The 24,620-nt window shown below is 42.9% G+C and overlaps 1 long non-coding RNA gene across 1 annotated transcript; it reads left to right on the top strand.

Annotated features, from left to right (window-relative positions):
* The first annotated feature begins 20,986 nt into the window (after positions 1-20,986).
* LOC134615710 (uncharacterized) lies at positions 20,987-24,045 on the top strand. The gene is made up of 3 exons (XR_010091327.1): positions 20,987-21,212; positions 23,026-23,792; positions 23,910-24,045. It is a non-coding gene; the product is annotated as an uncharacterized LOC134615710 (long non-coding RNA).
* The last annotated feature ends 575 nt before the right edge of the window (positions 24,046-24,620 follow it).

Genomic DNA, 24,620 nt, shown 5'->3' with positions numbered 1-24,620 from the left:
AAATTTAAAGCGTATGTCCTCATATGTGGATCTCATTTTTCTCAGAAACAAATCACGTGAAAAAAAAAAAAAAAAATCACATTGTTTTTACATCACAATCACTTTGTTTTTACATTCATCAGGTCCCAATCAGCCCAAATAGCAAAGAGAAATTAAAAATGCATGCCATGAAATAGTTCGGGTCTTAGGATGTTAAGGCTCCTTGTACAAAACAAAGAGAAAGTTATGTGAGTTGAGAGTGGTCTTTAATATAACCTACTTCTTGGCCAGATTTTGCCAGGAGTGGCTGAGGTAAAATGAGGTTGCAGGATACAGCTGAGAAGTGTGCCTGTGTTGGTACACAAGTAAAAAGCAGTGATGCCTCAAGTTTTAAGCCTCACTAGTATCCATATAGATGAGTAATAAAAAATTCATCCATCATAGATTTCTTATGATGGAAGAAACTGTCCGAAGGATCCAAAATCATTTTTTCACCTGGCCCTTAAAAAGGAGGGATTATGTCTCGACAAGATAAACAACAGCTTCTGGATGCGGTGGAGGGAGGCACTGGACCATGGACCCAACTAATGTGTAGAAGATTGCTCTGTGTGTATGTGTTTGTTATAAAGGGTGTGAGGGTGATGCTTTTTTTACTCTCTTTCCCTCCATTTGTCTTCTTAACGGCCTTGCCTCAGGCCATGGTTGCAGAATAGATTGTACATTCTGACAGAATCCATTCTCTGTTGTATGTGTTTCACTATGTGGGTGTGTGAGTATAACGTGCATCTGGGCTTCCTCCATCTTTACTGTTTGTATATGTATATGCACACTTCATATATATGTGGATTTTAATACAGTCATGCCCTGTGGCAAGGTTTTATTTCACTTGCCTTAACTGGCTCTCAAATAATCTTTCATGCTTTGTGTGTCTGTAAATGTGCATTATTTCTCATGATAATGGTTTCATGATTGTATCTAAACTCACAAGGCCTCACAATTACTTCTAGGCTGGACTACTGTAATTCATTATTATCAGGGTGTTCTAAAAACTCCCTGAATAGCCTTCAGTTAATTCAAAATGCTGCAGCAAGAGTACTGACAGGGACTAGAAAGAGAAAGCGCATTTCTCCTATAGTGGCTTCTTTTCATTGGCATTTCATTGGTAAATCCAGAATTGAATTTAAAATCCTGCTTATTACATACAAGGTCTTACATAATCAGTCCCTATCTTATCTTAATGACCTTATAGTACCATATAACCCCATTAGAGCACTTCGCTCTCGCACTGCAGGCTTACTTGTGGTTCCTAGCATATTTAAAAGTAGAATGGGAGGGAGAGCCTTTAATTTTCAGCCCCCTCTTCTGTGGAACCAGCTCCCAGTTTGGATTCGGGAGACAGACACCATCCCCACTTTTAAGATTAGGCTTAAATCAGGTGACCCTGAATCCTTCCTTACTTATGCTGCAATAGGTGTAGGCTGCCCACTGATGCACTGAGTATTTTTTCTTCAGTCACCTTTCTCTCTCACTATGTGTTAATAGACTTCTCTGCAGTGAGTCATACTTGTTATTAATCTCTGGCTCTCTGGTCAATCTCTGGTTCTACAGCATATCTTTTATCCTGTCTTCCTTCTCTGTCTCTCTATAATTAAAATTGAATTGAATTTTAGTACAAATCTATTCAATTCCTCTTAGTTTATGTGCATTTTTGAGTGACTGGTTGGCAATCAAAACAATAAAGTCAAAATGGCTCACATACATCTAAATCATCGACTGAAATTAAAACAGACAAAGTTTCTGGGCCTGGAAAGTGAAGCCAATGTTAAAGTGCCTTAACCTTGCACCTTCTAATGGCCAGAAATTGGCAAGCTCTTTGACATAACATGATGTTCGTTTAGTAAAGTATATATGGTCCCAGTTAGAACAAAAAAGGGTGATAATACTTAAGAAGCAAGAAGTAAAGTAAAGTAAGAACCCTAGTTTTCTCTTTAGCATTGCATTTAGGATGACAGAGTAAGATCTCTGTTGCACTGATAATTATTTTAACCTTAACTAATAACGACTTCTTTCTCTTCAAATTAAATTTTACTCTTTAGGGAAAAAAAAAAAAATCATCTCACAGATGTATCATTATGTGCATTTTCTTCTAGTGCTATTGATATTTATTTACACACTGTCACAGCTGCAGCAGCAGACTTGTAGAGTGTGTGAGAGAGGACCCAAATGCTGACACTGCCTTGGATGCGAGTGAGCTTTATTTACACGGTGAGGATACAAACAGTAGTGGTGATGTCATGTGCAGAACCTAAAGGAAACCTAAACTGGGGAAGCTAGTAAAACAGACTGGAAACCTTAAACCAGAGGAAACAGAGAGACTCAGGGAGACAACACAGACGGACCAGCGACGAGCACGAGAGGACACACACTATAAATACACAGAGGGAAACTAGGAAACTACACACAGGAGGGAGACACGGCTGAACCTAATTAACATGACGAAATAGGGAGGATACGAAACTGAACACACTGACATCAGACACGGACCTTCAAAGTAAAACAGGAAATACACAGACTGGACTCAGAGACACGGTACAGACAAAGGGAAGAGGGAACACACGGGCAGGGATGACTAAACCCTTAACTGAGGAAGAACAGAACCCGAAACCAAAGAACTAGAAAACCACAACCAGAATACATAATGTTACGGGTCCGAAATTGGTGGAGAGTACAAAACCAGGACAGTCCAGAAGATTTGGGTCAAAGCAATCTTTATTGAAGTTCACGCGCGGGAAGACAATCACTGCATACATCAGCAAGGGTCTTCGCCAAAATTATACTTCAGATTGCTTTTATATCATCAGAGTATTATGACGCCCCCTCTTGCGTTTACAAGAACATAATTTGCATGTACAGAACATTTATGTATTTTAAGAATTAACTGCAGACGCAGGAGTTCCCCTTTTGGCATCTTCTTCCAAAGAAGGCAATAAACTCAGGCCTCTGTGGTCTCCAGGGGCTGGTCTTCTCCACTCGTCACCTGTTGTCAAGACAGAAGCTCCAGTGCAGTATGTTAACTGAGTGCCTTCAGGCCTCTTCTTAAATCTGTTTCTAGGTTATATGTAATGTATATATGTGTTTTGTAAGCATGTGTGCAATCTTTCTTAAGCTCCCCATTTCCTTACCAATGTATCACCCAGACATAGCGCTGAATGAAGCTTGTGACCTTTATTTACCTGGGAAAGCTTCAACTCTTTAAGACCATGGAGCTGCAATGTGTGTAAAGATATAACAATATAAAATGGTTATGACTGCACCTGTGAGAGATTAATATGGTGTCAGTATGTTTAAATGTTTCAAGGCCAACTTAAAGCTATAAGCTGTGTGATTAATGCTATTGGCAAGGCTATGAAATATATTGTAATAATGAAGCAATTTTCCTTTGTTCTCACAATCCTCCTTTTGACCTCTTGCCACAAGAGGTCACCACACCGTGTGCTGTGTCACTCCTCGGCCCCCTCAGTCGTTTCTACGTCCATTAATGGCATCATAGACACCGGGGTCACCGCCCCGGGGTCCACTGCCCTCGTAATTACCTTTTCCAACAATCCTCTGACACAAGGAATGAGACAGCATCCGCAGGTGACCAAAATCCCTAGAAAAGCAGATACAGATAACATGGCAGACATTACAAACCCTTTCCACTGGCCAAACACGGATGTCATCCAGCCCTCAAAGGGATTCTCAATCCCAGAGTCTTCATGCATGGTTCTTGACAACGATTTAAGACCTTCCAGAGCTCGGGTAACTGAGCCATCTGGGGCAGTGTTATTGGGAATGAAAGTACAACACAGGTCACCAAACATAGCACAGACCCCTCCCCTCTCGGCCAGAACCATGTCGAGAGCGAGTCTATTTTGGACCCCCATTAATGAGGTCGGACCCAACTGCTCCGCCACTCCCTCAAAGGCATCCCTGGTCAGGTTTGAGAGTCTCAGCAGGTTATAATGGACATAATTTATTCTATCCACATTCTTGTTTGGGGTCACTGGAAAAAGAGCAGAAATGATTGGTAAGTTTTCAAAACCAGCTGCTACTTGATCTGCCAGTTTATACTCGTTAGGAACTCCCCTGGGCACTCCTATGGAGTCGATCCAGGTGGGTGAATTCATCCTAGGATCATATACATGTGTCCCCTTACCCAATACATGCCGCTTACGTCTGGCTGCCAGTGTGCGTGTGTTACTCTGGGGAATTGCTGTCACTCTGTTGCCGATTAATATCAGTTGAGCACCCAACCTTACCATTGCACAGGTCCCGATACTTCCCATTGGAACACGGACCAAAAGAGTTCTTTCCCCACAATAATAGTACAACCCACTTCTTGCCCAGGTACCTATTACTGTGTTCGAGTCATTCTTAGCATTGGTGGTTCTTCCTGTGAGTGTCGTAGCGCACCAGCTGGGATCGATATCTCCCAGCTTGTATTTCACTTTGTCTGTGGAGAACTTAAAGCAAGTATAGTTATCTTTCTTGGGTCTAAATGGTCCTACCTTTGTACCTTTATCAATTGGCGGGAAGAGGCTGGCCAATATTGAACAATTGCCAGTACTCACCGCTTCTCTTGTGATTTGTAGCATGCAGTCATATCCCCATTTATCCTCTGGATACAGTGGAGCGGGTTCTGTAAACAAACGCGGCCTAGCTGAAGCACAAGCAACACAGTTAGATACATCTTGTTCTTTTGCATTTTGAGCCACCCAGTCCAGCCACAGGTTACTGTCACTGAAACCGGTGGCGCGTTCAATTAAGTCCTGAGGCTTCAGCCTGGTGTAATCCACAATCAGGACTCGCCGCTTTTGCTCCTCACGGGCAACAGTTAACGACCCGTTTCCCCAATCCCCTGTACTATTTATGACCGGAGGGTTGGGCTTTGGGTTTACTAAATTCACTCTAATCACACCTGTCGGGTCTGTCCCTGAAACATCTACCCCAATCACCAGGTAGAACACGCCTCCCGGACTATTTGACCTGGGCAAAGAGCTCCATGGTCCCAGAGAGAGGGTGATAGGGTTCTGTGAGGCAGAAAAGTCCCTCTGGATTGCTATCCCTTTCAATCCTTCAGGGACGTGTGGCTCCCACTTCACTCCAGTCCAGGCTACCACCTTGCTCCACCCAGGGATGCACCAGTGCCCTGCGGTATAAGACGCTAGCACTGGGCGGATTCCCCGGCTGGAGTGAGGGTTCCCTCCCCGGGTACAAATATCCGGGTGGCTGCAGATCCACACGTCATATCCCCTCCAGCTGCTGTTTGCGCCTTTGCAGTTAATCACTTCACACAAATCAAAAGAGTATGAACTCGTGGACCCTTTAACGTAGTCCAATTCCATGCCATTATAAGCGCTGAGACACCCATCCCTTTTACCTGATACCTCTCGTTTGGGTCTCTGTAACGGCCCCATTTCAGTGTTCTGTTTTTCAGTCGGTGGAGGGCTGGGCTGACCTCCGTGCTCGGGTGGGCTGTTCCAGGCTATCTGCCAAAAATACACAAAAATGCATATTAGCAAAAGTAATACTATCTTATATAACAACCATGTGGTTGTGAGGAGCATTTTTACCAATTTTCTCTCCTCACGCCTCCTGCTACGTGCCTGTATGTCAAATGCGTGCATGTTGTCGTGTGAAACTTATACTTCTTTTATCAAAATATATTTATTTAAGTGCTTTCCCTTTTTTTTTTTTTTTTTTTTTTTTTTTTCTAATGTGTTACCACTCCCTTGCGTTGGCGTGGGGATCTCCTCCTTTGCTGGTCTTCTTGCTTCGGCCTCCCAGGTAGACTACTGTTCGGCCCGTTGCACGGGGGAGAGGATTTATTCTGCCTCTGGCTGTCGTCAGCCCCCGTGTTCGGTGGAGCTAGGTCGCTGTCCACCAGGCTCTCGTCTGCTGCAGCACACTGCGTCCAGTGATACCAATTTTCACCTTTTCCTTTCAAACGAACCGCTGTGGCCGTCCGAGCCGTCACCTCGTAGGGTCCGGTCCAGCGAGGCTCTTTCCACTTCCTCTTTATGACTTTCAGCCACACTGCTTTTGCCCCTGGAACCTCTCCTTCTGCCGTGGGCCTCCCGGCGGTCACCTGTTTTGTAAAACTGGACACAAGAGCTTTTACTTCATTAAAATATTCAGCATGAGACTTGTTACTTCTCTTAGACTGTTCTGTCGCTGGAACCACCGTCCAAGGCGCCGGAAACTGCCGTCCTGTCAGCAGCTCGTAGGGCGTGAAACCTGTGGATTGGTTAACAGAACATCTTATGGTCATCAAAGCAATTGGCAGGGCTGCAACCCAATTCAACCCCGTCTGTGCACAGATTTTAGCCAATTTGTTCTTTAAATTTAGGTTCATTCTTTCTACTTTTCCTTGGGACTGAGGGTGGTACACTGTCCCGAATTTATGCTGGACTCCCAGCATTCTCTCCACCTCTGCTAGATCCTTATTTCTAAAATGGGTCCCGTTATCTGATCTAATTCTCTTGGGAAACCCATGCCTTGGGATGTAGTGGTTAATCAGACATTTAATCACACTTTTTGCATCCTCTCTTTTAGTCGCCCATGCCTCTGGCCAGCCGGTCAGAGCATCCACACATACCAACAAGTACCTCAGTCCTCCTGGTCCCCCATCCACCATGTCAGTGTAGTCAATCACAATTTCTTCTCCTGGTCTCTCTGGCATGAGGAACTTACCTGGTTCTGGCTTCACCGCTGGTTTTGGATTGTGTGCCCCACAGATCAGACACGTTCTGGCTTTTTCTTTTATCATGTCTCTCAGATGAGGGTGCCACCAATGACACAAGTTTCTCTCCATCTGTGCCACGCCCACGTGACCAAGTCCATGTGCCTCACTTACCTTCTTTTCAGCCAGCTTGGCTGTTAGAGCCGGTCGCCCGTGGGGCCCTCTCCACAGACCTCCTTCTTTTTTGGCTCCTCGGGCCTGCCACACCTCCTTTTCTTCCTGGGTGACTTCTTCCTGCGCCCTTCTGGCTTCCTCCAACACATTAACGGTTGGCTCTTCTTCAGCAATAACCTCCACCATCTGTCTCCGTCCTTTGTAGCCTGCTGCTTCTTTGGCGGCTTCATCTGCTTTCTGGTTCCCTTTTGCTACCATTGTGTTTTCTTGAGAGTGTGCTTTACATTTTATGATACTTACCATGTCTGGGTCGTTCAGAGCGTCTTCCAGTTCCTCCATTTCCTTCTTATGGCATATTGGGGCATTGGTTGCTGTTCTGAAACCTGCTCTCTTCCATTGAGCGAGTTCCACGTGAGCTGCCCCGAATGCATAAGCTGAATCAGTGTAGATGTTCACCTTCATATTCTTGGCCAGTCTCAGGGCTCGAGTCAGGGCTATTACTTCAGCTCTCTGTGCTGACTGCTGACCCTCTATTCTTCCAGCTTCTTGTACCTCATACTGTCGTCCTCTTCTGGAAACCACCGCGTAGCCTGCTTTCAGTCCTTCTTCATCACGGTGACAACAGCCGTCTGTGAACCAGTCCTCCGCACCTATGATAGGTTCTGCTTTCAAATCTTCTCTGACCTTCTCTTCAGCTTCAGCTCTTTTGGCACAGTCGTGTGGTTCCCCTGACCCCATCAAGTCCGCCATGTTTATGCCCTCATGTGTAAACGTCAAGTTTGGAGCATCCAGGACTTTGCTCAGTCTCTGTTGTCTCAGTGGTGTCATTGTGAAGGCTTGTGAGTTCACATATGCTACTACACTGTGTGTGGTGAGCACTTTAAGTGGATGTTCTCTTACTACATGTGCTGTTTTCTGAATGATTTTGGCTACCCCAGCTGCATGCTGTGTACATGGGGGATGTCTGGCCTCTGTTGGATTTAATCTTACACTGACATACATAAGCACATCCCTACCTCCTCCTTTTTTCTGAAACAAAACGCCATTCACAATCTCATTTGTTTCAGAAACATCAAGATAGAATGGTTCATCATAGTTGGGTGTGGCCAGATCTGTGGCTCTAGACAGGTCTTGTTTGAGTGAAATGAATGCTGTCTCTGTTGGTGGTGTCCATGGTAACTCTGCCTTAAGGTTTCGAACGCCCACCTTTTTGATCAGGTCCCTTAAGGGGGCCGTCTTACCCGCATAATTCGGGATAAACTGTCTGCTGTAGCCTGTCAGGCCAAGAAAGGAAAGGAGTTCCTTCACAGTTCTTGGTTTTGGGTGTGTCAGAATCTGGTCTCTGTGTGTGTTCATTAAACCCACTGACCTGTGTGCAATGACTCGGCCCAGAAATGTTACTTCCGGTCGGACCAGCTGCAGTTTTTCTTTACTTACTTTAAACCCACATTCTGCCAAGCGGTTCAGAACCACCAGAGAGGCCGCTGTGCAGGCGGATGCGGACGGGGCTGCTATTAACAAGTCATCTACGTACTGAATGAGTGTACAACCTTCAGGCAGATGGCACGGTGACAGCGCGTCTTTCAGCACCTGGTTGAAAATGCCTGGAGACAAGGCAAAACCCTGTGGCAGGCGTGTGTATCTGTACTGCTGTCCTCTGTATGTGAATGAAAAAATGTCCCTGAGTGATTCATGCAGAGGGAGACAAAAGAAAGCATTAGCAAGATCAATACATGTAAACCACTTTTGTTCCCACGAGATGGCAGTTAAAGCCGTGTATGGGTTTGGTACAGGCACGGTGTCTGTACGTAGTATTGCATTAATCGCTCTCAAATCATGTGCCATCCTGTATTTGCCTGTCCCGTGCTTTTCTACTGGCAGAATAGGTGTGTTCCAGTATGATTGAGAGGGCTCGAGCACACCTACTTTCAACAACCCCTCAATTGTTTCTGCAATTCCTTCCTCAGCTTCTGGTTTGTGTCTGTACTGAGGTCTCTCAATTGGCACTTCCGATTTCAGCTGAAACAGGACGGGTGAACAATTGGCCAGGCCAACATCCGTGGGCCCTGTTGACCACAAACAGTCAGGGAGCTGTGAAAGTGCTGCAACTGCGTCAGGGTGGTCTGTTTTTTCCCTGCCGTGTGTTCTTGAAATTTCTTTGTGTTCTACAACCACCGCGTCATTGGACAGACAGGTGATTCGGTAGGTTTTGCACTGTGGTGCATACCAGACATTTGGGATTTGAGTACTTTGCCACCAGCTGTTATCCAGGGCTCGCTTGACCATCGGACCCAACTCTCTGGCCTGATGACCGACGTGGACCGCCAAAGTGACATGGGGAGCTGAATCGGAGCCCATCTCGTACCAAAGCAGTTGTTCTTCCGTCAATTTTGCAGCCGCTGCTACCCCTTCCGGGCCCACATAAATGTTATGGCAACGCACGCTCCAAATTTGACCTTCGAGGTCATTTTCAAAATTTTCTCGGTACGTGTCATCGTCGTCCCTATCATAAAACAGAGTGACGTGGTAAGGGTCACGCGGCGGGGTGTAGACGGCCAGGCTCATTATCCAGGGTCTCCACAGCTCATATTGTCTCAGAATGCCGTCTTCCACCAGCCTCCCCCAGTAGATGTCAGCTGTAGCTTGTTCACAGTCTCGTATCAGATATTGAGTCTTTGTGAGTGTCCCCAGGCACGGGAACTGGTTTCCGCCTGGCAAAGTAACCGTCAGGCCATCTGCGGAACAGGTGATAGTAGCTCCTAGCTTCACGAGCAGATCCCTGCCCATGAGATTTACTGGTACCTGCGGCGACACCACATATCTGTGCTTCAAAGTCTGTTTTCCCAGCTCAGTCAGTGCTGGATCAGTTAATGGCAGAGTCATTGGAACCCCGGAGAAACCAACCACGCTCACAGTGTGGTCAGAGATGGTTGCACTGTTTGGTGTGGATATAAGCGTGGAGTAGGTCGCTCCAGTGTCCACCAGGAAGGTCAGTGGTGTTCCTTCCACAGTCATTGACAGCATGGGATCTGCCATTCCCACACCGTCCGGTTTCTCAGGGCCCCGTCAATACTGCTCTTCCCAGCCCCAGTCTGCGACTGGATACTGGGCGAGTGGTGCTGCACCTGGGTTAGGAGCTCGGTGTCCACCTCTGTATACACCTCTTCCTCTGGAAGCTCCACGTGCCTGGGTTTGGTAGCCTCGCCCACGGTAGTTCAGGGGCTGTTCCAGGCAGTCTCTCGCCCAATGTCCGTCAGCTCCACATTTATAACAGACATTCCAAGATGTGTTGCTGGGATTCCCCGGCCCACGAGCCCTTTGTCCTCTCCCGGCGTAACCACCACGCCCTCTGTATGGTCTCGCCACCCCCCAATTCCCCGCGGGTTGGCTCTGCCTTGGTGCGTTGACGGGCCAGCGGTCATCAGGATAGATGTTGGGGTCCAGATCTGGCCACTCAGGCACGGGATCAGGCTGTGACTTAGCCACCATCATTTTCTTTGTGGCTTCCTTACTTTCCTTCTTTCTGTCGTTTGCTTTATCTTTTGCTTCCGCCAGCTGTAGCTTCACCAGCCACACCTGCGCTTCTTCCAGCTCCCTTTTTTGCTTGTTCACATCATCCCTTTCCAACATCAACCGATGTGTTACGTGCCTCTCCCATTGGGTGGAGTCAGCCACAGCAAAGTCTGGATTTTTCTCCAAGTCAGTTCTCACCTGCTGAGGCAGCCCTGCCAGCACCGCCGCTCTGAACCACGCTCTTGATTCTCCCTCTTGACCAGGATGTATCCCTGTTTCTGACATCCACTGCTCTTTGGCCCTTGCTAGAAACTCTAAAGGTGTGTGTTGTGGATCCCAGACTATCTTAGGAATGGCTCCCGTGTTTGGGGTCGGGTACTTTTCACGCACTGCGTCCGCTAGAGCGTTTCGCACCTCACAATATGGCACATTATTCGCGTAGAGAGTTGTTCCTGCGATTGCTTCCACGTCTGCCAGAGCGCCCCCTAGCATCACTCTTCCGGCGGCCCCACGGAAGTCACCAATAGCAATCTCGTCTCCTTCTGTTAGCATGTGCAGTTTCCTCAGCCATTTTGCTCCTCCTTCTGTTATAGGTGGCAGTTGTCTAACCAATGCTTCCAAATCTCTTACCTTATATGCTCGGTAGATTGGTTCATGTTTGGGTCCCATTATCAGCGGCAAGTTACGGCTTGGTCTTGGGGCTTCATCCTCAAATTCCACTTCTCTGCTCTTCCCAGTCTTTCCTGAATTTCTTGACGTGTCAAATATGGATTGGCGCTCCCCTTTGACGATGGGCCTAGGTTTTGTATCTGGGGCTCTGTACACTGTTCTACTGCGCAAATCCAGATTTCTATCCTGCTCACAGGCGCCTTTTCCTTCAGTCTCCTCATGTTCTTCGTCCTCCTCTTCTTCCGATGAGGTCTTGCGATCTTTTATGTCCTCCTCCATCACTCTCCTCAGTACTTTCTTCCCTTTCCATCCAGGCTTGAGATCCTTCATTTCCTCCTCCGCAAGTTCCTTCAGGGCTTTTTGCTTTGCGGCGGTCAACGTGTCTACTACCGCCAGTAGGGCGTCTCTGTCCTCGTGCATACGCCCACGAACTTGCCCGTCCCAGAGGTCCTTCTTCTGTGTGAACTGCTTGCCTGCTTGGCTCACTCTCTGTCCCATGTGGAACGGCAACTCAGCAAACTCTGACCTTCTTTCTTCTTCATCTGGTGAAGTCACCTCTTCAGTCGGGGCAGCAGGTGTGGCTTCGGTGTGAGACACCACCGTCGCTGCCGGTTCTCCTGCTGAGTCCTGCATCGTCCGGGCCAGGCGACACGATACCACACCTGGACCTGCGGTACAGGCCGTCTGTGTCCCCGCATTCTCCATGTGCTGCTGTCCCACCGCCGTCATTTCCTCAGCTTGTGTTGCCCCGGGCATGCTTGAGTACTGGACATTTACGAGTCCTCCGACCGCAATGCCAGTTTGTCCACCAGGGCCATGCACTTGTCCTCCTTCTATGGTCATTACCGGCATCACATAAGGGGGAGGAGCCTCGGCTCCACCAGGCTGTGGCGGGGCACTGGGAAGTTGAGTGATCCACGGATATATTGTTGGTGTGTGAGGGTTATTCACTCCTTCGCTTTTTAGCGTCAGTTTTATCATTTTGTCCTCCAACTTTTCATTATCTTCCTGTAATTTCTGCATTAATTTCATTATACTTGCCATTTCTTCTTCCTTTGCTCGATCATAGTCTTCCACTTTTTCCTTCATCCAGGACGATACTGCACTGCACATCATCATCCACTTGCAGCAGTTCCCATGCATTGCCTTCAGGGCCGTCATTTCCTTTTTTGTTTTCCGGTTGACTGAGCGGCCTCCTGATTGCTCCTGTAAGTTTTTCAGTATCTTCTCACATCTCTCTCCCTCTGTTTTAAGCACGGCGTCCAGTGGTGTCCTGTCATCTAAACCTTTGTGTTGTAATTCAAAAATTTTGCTTACCTCTTCTTCCATGGCTCGACACTCCTTCTCAGCTGCTTTAGATGAACCTGTACAGGCCATTCTTACGGCCTTTTTCAGCTCCTCCATCTGGTCTTTCAATGTTTTGTAGCGTCTCTGTCCGGTACCCGAACTGTCAGCCATTTTGTGTCTTCCTGTAAGACAGCACTTACCTCTTCAAAATGGCTGCTGTCGGCTCCTCCCTTTCAGTCACCCACCGGCACTTCCCAGTTCAGCTCAGTGCTCGTCCGTCCGCTCTAACAGTCACTTCCTCTTTTTAATTCTGCTTGGTGACACACACACACAGTGAACTCATGATCCACGACATCATTCGTATAATAAGGCAGCCATTCAACCCTTATCCAAAGGCAGTCAGCATAGTAAAATATAGAAAAAGTGAAATACCTACCACTCAACTTAATCATTGTTATGTTAGTGTGTTTGGTTTGGTTTTGTGTGTTACAATGTGAATAAAACTATTTCTGCACTCCTCAAGGGACCTCAGCATGCCTGTCAGGAAACAGATGCACTGCCATTCACGCACCAGTGAGCAAAGGGGAACCACACCCTAGCTGTCTAGGGACCAAGCTTCTCTTTAGCAAATGTCATCAAATAATACATCACACGTTGTCAGCTAAAGCAATTATGCACAAGCTTCTGATCAATATTTCAAACTAGCACATTATTTCCGCAAATGCAAGGCTACTAAAACACCACATTAACATTATTACTGTCACTCTCCATGTCCTTCATCTTGTGAGGTCTCTGGGGAAATCTGAACATCCTCGCACAAATCTACTATAGTGCTAAATAGTGAAAAGCTCGTGGTCAGCCACCAGACAATTTCAGCTTCTGTAATAGTTGTGGCCACTTCAATATCTACAGGGTCGTCAGGCGCTTCTGCCCGTTCTCCATGGAAAACCCGAGTCGCCCTGTAGAGACCCTCCCCCAGAGGAATAAGTTTTATGCTGCAGTAACCAAAAGTGAACATCTTCCTCTTTCAAAGTGTTATGTGTGTTCTGAGAAATAGCAAACAAAATTAATTTACTTCCTACCATTTGCTAGGCTGCACAGCACATGTAATGAAGCCGAAACTGTAAACTAGACATATAACAGGAAATTAAACATAGGCCTATAACACAACAGTGGCCTATAGCTCTACAGTTCTGCGGCCTCCTCGCTATTGTGTTCTACAATCTCCCGCAGGGAGGTTACCAAACGCAGGCAATCATTTAATAGCAGGGGGAATTCTGTTTCAGTCAAATTAAGAGTGATACTAAAGTAATGATCAGTAAGACCAACCTCACAGCAAACCCGCAGTTCAGTTTCTACCCACCACGTGTCACCATATGTCACTGGAGTCAACACCAGACTGAAAGTGAATCCAGTCATATTTCTACTAACCGACTCCAAATCAACATCTTGTGTGTCCTCCATTAAATGTACGTGTGCTCTTTAAGACTGACAGTCCAATGTCCTACACACACAAATACAATGCGAGCTATCCCGTCCACTGGAAGTTAATGTCAAAATCCTGAAAAGCGCGCTCACAAAGGTCCGGAAAGTCACGTTCCGCCTCAACGGGACTAGTATAGGGATTACAGTATAATTCCAGTGCCCGAAAAATAATCAGACTGCGATTGGTAAAGTCTAATAGGAGTTGTTGCGAGTTTCTTATTACTGCAGTTACCAAAAATCCATAACGAACGTCTGAAAGCAGAGCTTCACAACGACAGGTTACGTTTGCAATGTCACCTGTCCATGTATATTCAACCACACAAGAGCCGTTATCAAACATGCGAGCTAAATGAGGCAGGGAGTTATCCCCGCCACTCAAACAGAATGTTAAAGTCCCTGAATGCCGTTGCACAAAATATAGCAAAGTCCCGTTCTGCGTCAGTGGGGCTTAAGTTTATATGTTCTCTACAGTACAATCGAATAGCAGTAAATATAACGACAGAACTGCATGCAAAGTCTACTAATCTGTCTTCTGATCTGTCTATCACTGAGGTAACTTTAAAACCGTAAGTAATGTCTGAAGAGACAAGGTGACATCGACAGGTTACAACATAAAACTCACCTATCGGCGTATGTTGAAGTAAGCAATAGCCAGAATCAGGCATGTGTGTATGTGTAAAGTTTATATTATATACTTAAAATATTAAAAGTACAAAGAAACTACAAAACGCAAGTGCTATGAAGTACATCAAGAGTGAAATAGTCCCGGTACGAGAAAAATAGAAGCTAGAACAATGCACAATAATTTTAACAACCATAATATAAACAAAGTAAAATAAAAGTTATTTCTTTAAAACACCATATAGAACATACGTAATAGCAACCAAGTAAAAATTAAAGTAATTCTTTCCTTAAAACACCAACAAGTCGTCTTTAACCCAGGCTCTCCAGGCAGTCAGTAGTCACTCATCAGTAAACAGGAAATGTGACTTCAAATAAGTCAAATGCACCTAATTTACATATGCACAGACACACTCTCAAAATAACCAGCCTGATGCGGCGCCCGTGGCAGACAGAAAATATGCACAAACATAAGTATTATAACAACAAATTATAACACAGAGACGTCTTATAAAATATACAAATATGTACAAGGCCTTAAAGCGAACAACCTACCGAATTTAGAAAAATTTAACTTTAACGGTCCAACCGATGAACTCCCTGAGTTTTTTGTAATCAATTAAAACCAGTCTCGGCCCCGGGCCGTGGTCAAATAACTAATAATCTAAGATAATTTAAAAGCGGCAACCAACTATACTTCCCCGAAGTTATAATTGTAACGTTACACGCCCGAAACCCGGTTTCTATCGACCAAAAAAGTGCAAAATACCGTCCCGGACGGCAAAGTGGTCCAACCACTAGTTATTCAGGAGTGCCCCAGGCTCCACAGTGACCAACTGACTATCCCTCAAAAGAGGACAAGATCTAAGCGTCCTTGACCTTGGCAAGCGTTACCTCTGAGCAATGCACTTCTTAGAACTCCCAGAGTTCCGTTCTACAGAAATTTAATTACTTTTGAAGACACCCTATGAAACCACCAAACCTACTATAATGATGTCCAAGCCCAGCTTTATAATCAATTAAGACTGTATTACCATATACAGATTTCAAATGACCTATATCCTAAATGCAGTAGTCCAACTACTTTACTTTGTCTTTTTCCTATTTCCATTACTTTTACCTTTTCTTATTCAGCAGTCCAACTGCATTTAACTTATCCTTTTCTTATTTCAATGTATAAACTACACAACATCAGAACCTAAGAACACAAACAGTCATCAGTAATCTAATGAGTAGACATCAATTTCAATCATCCAATTCGGCACACTTCGGAATATTTCAACAGGTAGTGCCTACCTTGTGAGATGGGCTGCCCTTTGTCCACTCAAATCGATCACTGCCTCCTGATTGTGCGACCCCCTCGGACGTCCACAACGCCACTCTCTCTCCTCAACCAACACCGGCCAATGCACCAATTGTTACGGGTCCGAAATTGGTGGAGAGTACAAAACCAGGACAGTCCAGAAGATTTGGGTCAAAGCAATCTTTATTGAAGTTCACGCGCGGGAAGACAATCACTGCATACATCAGCAAGGGTCTTCGCCAAAATTATACTTCAGATTGCTTTTATATCATCAGAGTATTATGACGCCCCCTCTTGCGTTTACAAGAACATAATTTGCATGTACAGAACATTTATGTATTTTAAGAATTAACTGCAGACGCAGGAGTTCCCCTTTTGGCATCTTCTTCCAAAGAAGGCAATAAACTCAGGCCTCTGTGGTCTCCAGGGGCTGGTCTTCTCCACTCGTCACCTGTTGTCAAGACAGAAGCTCCAGTGCAGTATGTTAACTGAGTGCCTTCAGGCCTCTTCTTAAATCTGTTTCTAGGTTATATGTAATGTATATATGTGTTTTGTAAGCATGTGTGCAATCTTTCTTAAGCTCCCCATTTCCTTACCAATGTATCACCCAGACATAGCGCTGAATGAAGCTTGTGACCTTTATTTACCTGGGAAAGCTTCAACTCTTTAAGACCATGGAGCTGCAATGTGTGTAAAGATATAACAATATAAAATGGTTATGACTGCACCTGTGAGAGATTAATATGGTGTCAGTATGTTTAAATGTTTCAAGGCCAACTTAAAGCTATAAGCTGTGTGATTAATGCTATTGGCAAGGCTATGAAATATATTGTAATAATGAAGCAATTTTCCTTTGTTCTCACAATAACAATAATAATAATAATAATAATAATAATAATAATAATAATAATGAACACAAGGACCATGACATATTCTTTCTCTCCAATTGATCTTTTTGAGTTAACTTAAATAATAACTTCCTCCAAACCATCAGTGTGTCTCTTAGACCGCATTCTGCAAGGATACTAAAAGAAGTCCTACGATCAATTGATGCTTAATCTTAAATGTGATCAATTGATTTCTATTAATGAGCTATGTAAAACAGGCCTTTAAGGTGACAGTAATTAATCTACTACTTATCCATCACTTGACCCGGCTGTCTTACCTAATTATAGGCCAATCTCCAACCTTATTTCAAAAATTCTTGAAAGAGTAGTTGTAAAACAGCTAACAGATCATCTGCAGAGGAATGTTTTATTTGAAGACTTTGAAGAAATTTTCTTTACTCTGTTTCATTTTATCTGTGCAAACAATTGATAAAGGCCTGGGTGCTTAGGAAAACCTAAATACACATGTGTAAACTGAATACTAGTTTTACAGCTATTATCATTACTATTATTATTAGTAGTAGTAGTAGCAGCAGTGGTAGTTGTAATACATTGGGTTGATATATCGTGTGTGTGTGTGTGTGTGTGTGTGTGTGTGTGTGTGTGTTCATAAAATGAAATGTTCTGACATCAGTGTCATCACTCAAGCTGTATTACTTTTGGCTTCCCCACTATTGTTTCAGTTTCCTCAGTCTGACTTTCTCCTGCTTCTTTGTCTTTCTTTCTCACTACAAAAACACATAATTATGCATAAGGACCTTATTCGGAAAGCGATTTAAGCCATATTTTATAAAGCTCAGAACTGGATGACCATCTTTGCTGTACCATGCACGATGACTTGACAAGTGGTATTCCATAGTAAATGTAGCTATATTGCCATATCATTTTTTATCTCATTTATGCAAGTGAAAAATACATACCGATTTAGCCATCAACCCAACCACACTTTCACTTTTCTTCTCTCCACAACTGCAGTTTACTAATTCCATCGCCTTTTTGTTTAGCCAGGTCCATATTCTCCATCTCCTCATTATCTTTCATCAGTGAGCCAAGCTGGTTGACATTTTGGGGATGGCCTTTGGAGTTCTTTTCTCCTCCACTGGCTCACTTTAAACACATACATCACATCAGTTTCAGCCTTTGCCCAGTCACACAAGATGCAATTATAGTTTCCTTTGCTCAATCATTTCCTTTATGTATGATAGATGAATCTTATAATTTATGTATAGGCTCAAACCAGAAATTTCTGCATTAAAAATGCAGTGAGTTAAACAACATTGTCAAGCTGTCTCTGTCATCCATCCTAACATCACATTTTTATTCATGAGGTGTGGCAGCTGAGTTTGAAAATGATTTATAAATTAGAGAGTGTGCATTTCAAGACCTTTTTGTTCATTTTAACACTTAAAAATGGCAATAAATGAAAGATATGGCTATATAAACAAAAAGAAGTAATTGCCAAAAGATATGTAGATGCACGAATAGCTGCATGAATAAAAGCTTGGAGATTGCTTGGTGTGTAACATATGCATGGATGCGCATAAGACATATGATTAAACTGCACAAGTAAATTTCGAAGGCTCAGAATACTATCTCTACTTAGAGCTTAGTTATGTGGGCTTGATGAGTTCATTTGATCTGAAAATGTGTGAGCGTAGTTCACATAAAAATCTCCTGCAGTTGCTCTTCATTCATAATCGGAGAAGAGTGAAACTCAAAGAGTACTTTCTGTTTGATTTAATTCCCGGAGAGGAGAGTGTTTTACATAACCAAGATTTGTGTGGAATGTTTCCAAATTTAAACCGGAGCTTTCCCAGCTTAGTAGCCATCTGCCATGTCAAGTCATTTTCCTCTGTTGTTATTGTTAGCTTCTCTACAGTTCCACGGTATGCTATTAGAGCTACCAAGGAACACATTTAATGAATCCCTGACCCATACATCTTTTTCAACCATTTCATTCTAACTGGTTCTAAAAGATTAATGAGTCAAAATGGCCACAGACTCACCTAAACCCTTTAAAATTCACCAAAATCAAGAGGCTAAAAAGAGGTAATTTCTCGAGGTGAAAGTACTATGAACAAGTGAATGTTCATAAAAGATTTTCTTTATTACTAAATCATTTGACAAATCTAATGCATTTCTTAAGCATTGCTCTACTAATACTCGACAATCACATGTATGTTCAGATCTCACAATGTTTTTAGATTTGAAAAATGTTTTATGTTTAAGTTTTGTTCCATGTTTTATTCCTCTGGAAAGTTAATATTTTCAGACTCACTGGTCACACTTTTTAAGAATGTCACACTATTAAGCATTAGTAAATAATTATATCGTATTGTTTAGTATTGTCTCTACAGGTTTGTGCTGTAGAGATTTGTGCTAGAATAATGATGAGGGAGGCTGGGTGGTTTTTTTTCTCCATGTTTGTTATCTGGTCAGCGAGCTGTATTTTATCCTTTGACACCCAGGCTTGAGGTGGAATGTAGATCCCGATCAGAATGAATGAAGAGAATTCCCTGAGGTAAATACATTTTCTTGGTGTTGGTGAACCTATACACAACATGAGAAAAATAAAACCTCTAAACACATTTTATCTATCATTTATTTTCTACCCTCATTATTCAAGTCTTGATCTTCATTTGTATGTTCCATTGTTAAGTCTTCAGTTATTGTTAATTTCAGTTACTGGGGCTTGTGGGTTTTCTTTAGTTAGATCCCTTTTGTATGTCTGTCTTCTGATCTGTCTATCATGTCTCCATTTGTGCTTTTGTCTTTCAGAGTTCCCCTGCCCAGCCCATCTGCCTTGCCGTGTGTCAAGTAAATCTCTATTGAGTTGTCTTCCCCTTTTATTGCTGTAATGGCAATTGTCTTTGCCCAAGCTGATAGTGACAAAACAGTACTTGTTACATGTATGCCTTTAGGAATGTTCAGTTACAAAAATGCCAAAAAGTCTTCTTCACACACCAAGGTTAATAATGGAGTTGCACAGGGTTCTGTCCTGGGGCCAATTCTATGTGTATGCTTCCCTTAGGCCAGGGGTGCCCAATCCCAGTCCTCGAGAGCTACTGTCCTGCAGCTTTTAGATGGATCCTTGTTCCGACACACCTGAATCAAATGAATGGCTTGTTATCAGGCATTTGCCAAACTTGATGGCATGCTGAAGAGGCAATCAAACCATTTGATTCAGCTGTGTTGGAGTAGGGATGCATCTAAAAGCTGCAGGACAGTAGCTCTCGAGGACTGGGATTGGGCACCCCTGCCTTAGGCAGTATCATTAAACGGGATATGCATTTTCATTCCTGTGCAGAAAATACCCAACTTTATCTATCTATGAAGCCAGATGGCACACATCAAACTTTAAGTTTAAGTCATAATTTAGGCATATAAGTTATTTTAGTTGATTCAGTTGAGAGTTGCTCCACACAGTTTACAAAGCCTCTTATTTTTCTTGACATCAAGTGCTATGTGTGTTCATATTGTTAATCTTCTTTTCCTCCCAAGAGTTGGCATTTTATGAGAAACAGGAACCACAGGAGGCTCACCCTTCCCACCCTGTTTGTTGAGAGTAGAACATGCACATCTATGCGTCTAAACATACTAAACCAAGACATTACTTCTGATTACATTCATTTCAAACTTGTCCGCCTTTCTACACAACTTAAGAAATTCTGACTGGATCTCATGTCTTCAGAACATTTTTAGCTTGTTTTTATTCGTTGACATGTCAATACATTTCATCATTTTTTTCCCCTCTTTCATTAGTTTTTATTTAGTTATTGTCTTTTTTTTAAATTGTCAGTTGAATTTGTTCACCTGAACCTAGCATTTTCAGTGGGAGAAACATTTCGTCACTCATCCAAATGACTTCTTCAGTCTCACCTGACTGCAGGTTTCTCCAACCTAATAAGCACTATATTTGCATAATTACTGAAACTAGGACCACTGGTGAACAATGGGCTGTGAGGTCATGATGACTGATGAACCAACACGTTCTCACTCCCAACTCGTCAAATGTGTGACGCATGGTCAGGCTCCCTCTGCTTCACTTATCGACGCGAAGGGTACCCCCCTGGCGTCGAGAATTGACGTGCAGGGTCCTCCTATTGAATACTATGCTGCTCCCTAATCGTTGTTTATCGACGACAAGAGATTTCCGCGGAAGAGCCTGTTGTTCGTATATTTATACATTTCCAAAATCACATTGTAGTGACGTGTACTGAACACAATATATTATATAATGTAAACAACTACCTGAGAAACAGCAGATACAGCAGATAAATTAATTATAGGCCATTACTTTTGCATCGTTTATTGCATTTATGGAGGGAGAGGTGTATGCTGGGTAATGGCACAGCTAGCGACACGGTGACTTTATTCACCCGCTTCGGCTGTTATCAGTCCATACAATGGGCGTTATTAGCAGAAATCAGTCCCATAGATGTGGGCCATCCACCTGCTAGATTGTTCAGAAGGTTGTTATCATCCATCCAGATGGAGGATCACTGACAGGAGCGTGGAAGACTCCAGAATCCACTCTGGCTGGAATCCGGTGGATACAGCAGTGTTACAGGTAAGACCATTTAACCGGACAGCATTTATAGAAGGACTATTAAAAGTCAGCGAGTGTCAATAATGTTAATGTGCTTATGTTAGTAATACACCGAGTGCTAATATAACAGCTTTAAGATGCATTTGTAGATATTATTACGTGTTTTACCGTCTTTATGGTGCTAGCTTAAAGTTACGGTGTAAACGTTAGCTTATATTGTAGTAAAGCTGTTACTGTTTAAACGATGTTGGGACAGAAATATTAGCTTCTGTCATGACTGATGAAGTTACTAGTTAATAAAGTTTCCAGTAAAGTGATTAATCGCAGCCACAGATTGACAGTAAATATCTCGATTAGCTTCAATGCATCTGTAATAAATATGTGCAAGTTTCAGTGCTTCGTTTAAACTGTATGATACTTATACTGACCCAGGGTCAGTGTAAAATACAATCCTAGCTGTGTGAACAAAGCCTGGCTCTTTTAATCCTGCATGACAAACCTCAGGATGCAGGTTATTATGACTCTTTCCTGCTGGCACACCTGTCACACTTGAGAGTCAGCTAGAAACTTACAGTGACGTGGACATCATGCAAAGACTGCCAGACTCTGTAATACTGTAAATGATCAGTGACTCAGGTTAACACTAAACTTTAAACAGTACCTCTGTGTCTCTGTGTGTGCTGAACATCTAGGATTGAGTCAGGCTGCATCAGCTGAAATGTTATATGTAAATATCAATATTTTTGATTCAGGTGTGGGGATAATATGTAAGACTGCAGTGCAGATTAATCCCTGGCCAAAGGCATCGTACTTAAATCAGACTACTGACCTAGCCACATCAGCCTTTTGTGAGGTCTGTTTAAAGTAGACTAAAAATGAATTCCAGGTTCCTGAGAGCACAGAAACACATGCTCATACATACAGCTGTAGCAAGCTTACATTAATTTTAAATAGATTTGTTACTCTGATGTCTGTCTCTCTGTTAGTCCTCTGACAGACTGGTACCTGTCCAGGTGTGCTCTGCCTATGACTACTGGGACAGGCTCTGGCTCCTGTAATAGAAATGTTCTATTATTCTCATTTAAAGTATTTAAGTGCTTATGCATATGCTTATTTGTGACACTGTTATAGACTGATCAGTGAAAGTTTCTAAAACTAGATGAACTTACTTCAGCATCAGCAGTTTGAGAAAACAACTCCCTTTACAGGTGCTGATAAGGCCAAGGGCACAAAACAGCGTAACCATTGATCCGTTAGGTTTCATAGCGAGGCGTGTGAAGTGTGGTATGATCAGTTTGTAACTTCCTCTTCCTTGGAATGCATAAAGATGTAGGAGCACGACTTCTGTGGCAGAGCTGGCATGACTGTGAACTGTGATGTTTGATGTGTGTTGGCTCTCCTGCGCGCAGTAATAAATAGCTTGATCACAGCTCTTTCTGTGTTGCAGACTTTACAAAATTCCACGAGACCCCCCCTGTGAACATGAATTGAATATTCAGAAGAAAATGAATGGATAGACTGACATTTGTTTAAATACTTCTAGAAATCTGAGCTGTTGGTGTGGTAATAATATTAGAGCTAGCAATCTTTCTTACTGAATCTCTACTGTGAGTCATGTTACCTGAGATTAATTCTATGTTTACCTGACAGCCTGGACACATGTGCTGTGTGAAGGATGTAAATCAAATCAGATCTTAACTGCTTACATTTAAGGAGCCTGTTCATATTTAATTGTAATATGAACCAATGATTTTTTGATTGCTGATTCCAAGAGAGTCTTTGTGGAAAGCCTGTTTGGCTTTTTGTCATTTTAATTCTCTTTTCCATTTTCCAGAACAGTTCTCCACAGTCACTGTCCACATGGGTCAGTGGGACCAAGCAGCACTCTGCTAATGTGAGACTCTGACCAGCAACATCCAGCAAGACCCAGACAGTGTTTTCTATCTCCCAGCTGGAGTTTCTTTGTTTGTCTGTGACTGGAGAGTTATAATTTTGTTGAAGCTGGAGGAACAGCCTCACACTTGCAGAGGTAAGTCAGTTTATAGAGATCCCTCCCACCCTGGCTTTTATGTGCTAGATTTCTTATCTGAAACAGTAATATTTCAGTGACTGCTGCTTATACCACATGTTAATACACGCTACTGATCCCTGATGGGAGAATCATCACCTCTGCCAACAAAGAAGCCTGGTGGATATTTGTTTACAGTCTGATGATGGGACATCATGCTCTGCATCTTCAAAGTTTGTCTCTTGATTATTATTCATACACAGTAATGTGAATTATGCTTATATCTAGTATAACTGGACCAACCTGGTGCTCTTCATTTATGGAGGCTGTTGAGTCTGAATGTTGGATGTTGTGTATCTCTTGTTCTCTGGGCTTTGTTGTCCTCAGTCTTTTTGCAGAATCAGAAAACAAAACCAGGATGACCATAAATGTTTCTTCTCCAGTTGGATGATGATAAGACCGTGACACGGGATGCCACCTTTAGTCTTGTGATGAAGCAAAGCTCAGGACGAAGTGTGATTAAATGGTACCCACATGTGTGCTGCTGAGAAGGATGTACAGGGGCACCTGCAGCCAAATCCAAGCCTCCTCAGGTTAGTTGTAGTTGCAGAATGCTATAGGACTGAGACAGCTGAGGCATCAAATGTTTGATTAAACGGATGAAAAAGAGAAGTTTCTTCCCTATAATTATCACTTTTTGAAATCTTTAGCAACTTCAAGTCTGTCAGCGTGCTGAGGTCACAGAAACAAGAAAAGCAGCTTCAGACTTCAGAGTGTTGTTTACAGTTTTCTGTCATCAATTATCTCCCCTGAAGTTTATCACTATTACCCAAGCAGTAAGTCCACAATACTGTAATGATGATTCTGACTTTGGTCACGGTTGCATAATATTTTAATAATATACAATTATTTTTTGTAATTCATATTTTTTCTGTTAATCAAAAATTTACTTTGTGAAATTTGTATTAGAGAATGCAGAATGTGACAATATATTTTTGTTCAATATTTAGTTTCTTTCAGTTGCAATTGTTAAATAATGTGTACATATATATATATATATATATATATATATATATATATATATATATATATATATATATATATATATATATATATATATATATATATATATATATATGTATGTTCTAATTTAGCAAACTAATTTATCAAATATATATATACATATATCTGTATTAGTTTTAATACATTAATTTGACACCTGTATTGAAAATACCATATTGTATTCATACAGAATCAGTTTGGTATCATTGTGTCTGTTCACTGATTGCTGAAACTAAGAGCTACTTTGATTTTTAGATCTAAAGTATCCAAAGTTGAGCTCTAATGTTTCTTCACCCTTGTGTGTGTGATATGTGATTTCCTACATGCTGGCAGAGCAGAGCTTCAGTTTGTGCTCACAG

The sequence above is a fragment of the Pelmatolapia mariae genome, linkage group LG17 (assembly GCF_036321145.2).
Source record: "Pelmatolapia mariae isolate MD_Pm_ZW linkage group LG17, Pm_UMD_F_2, whole genome shotgun sequence".
Classification (NCBI taxonomy): Eukaryota; Metazoa; Chordata; class Actinopteri; order Cichliformes; family Cichlidae; genus Pelmatolapia; species Pelmatolapia mariae.
This window is presented reverse-complemented; position numbering and strand designations above follow the sequence as displayed.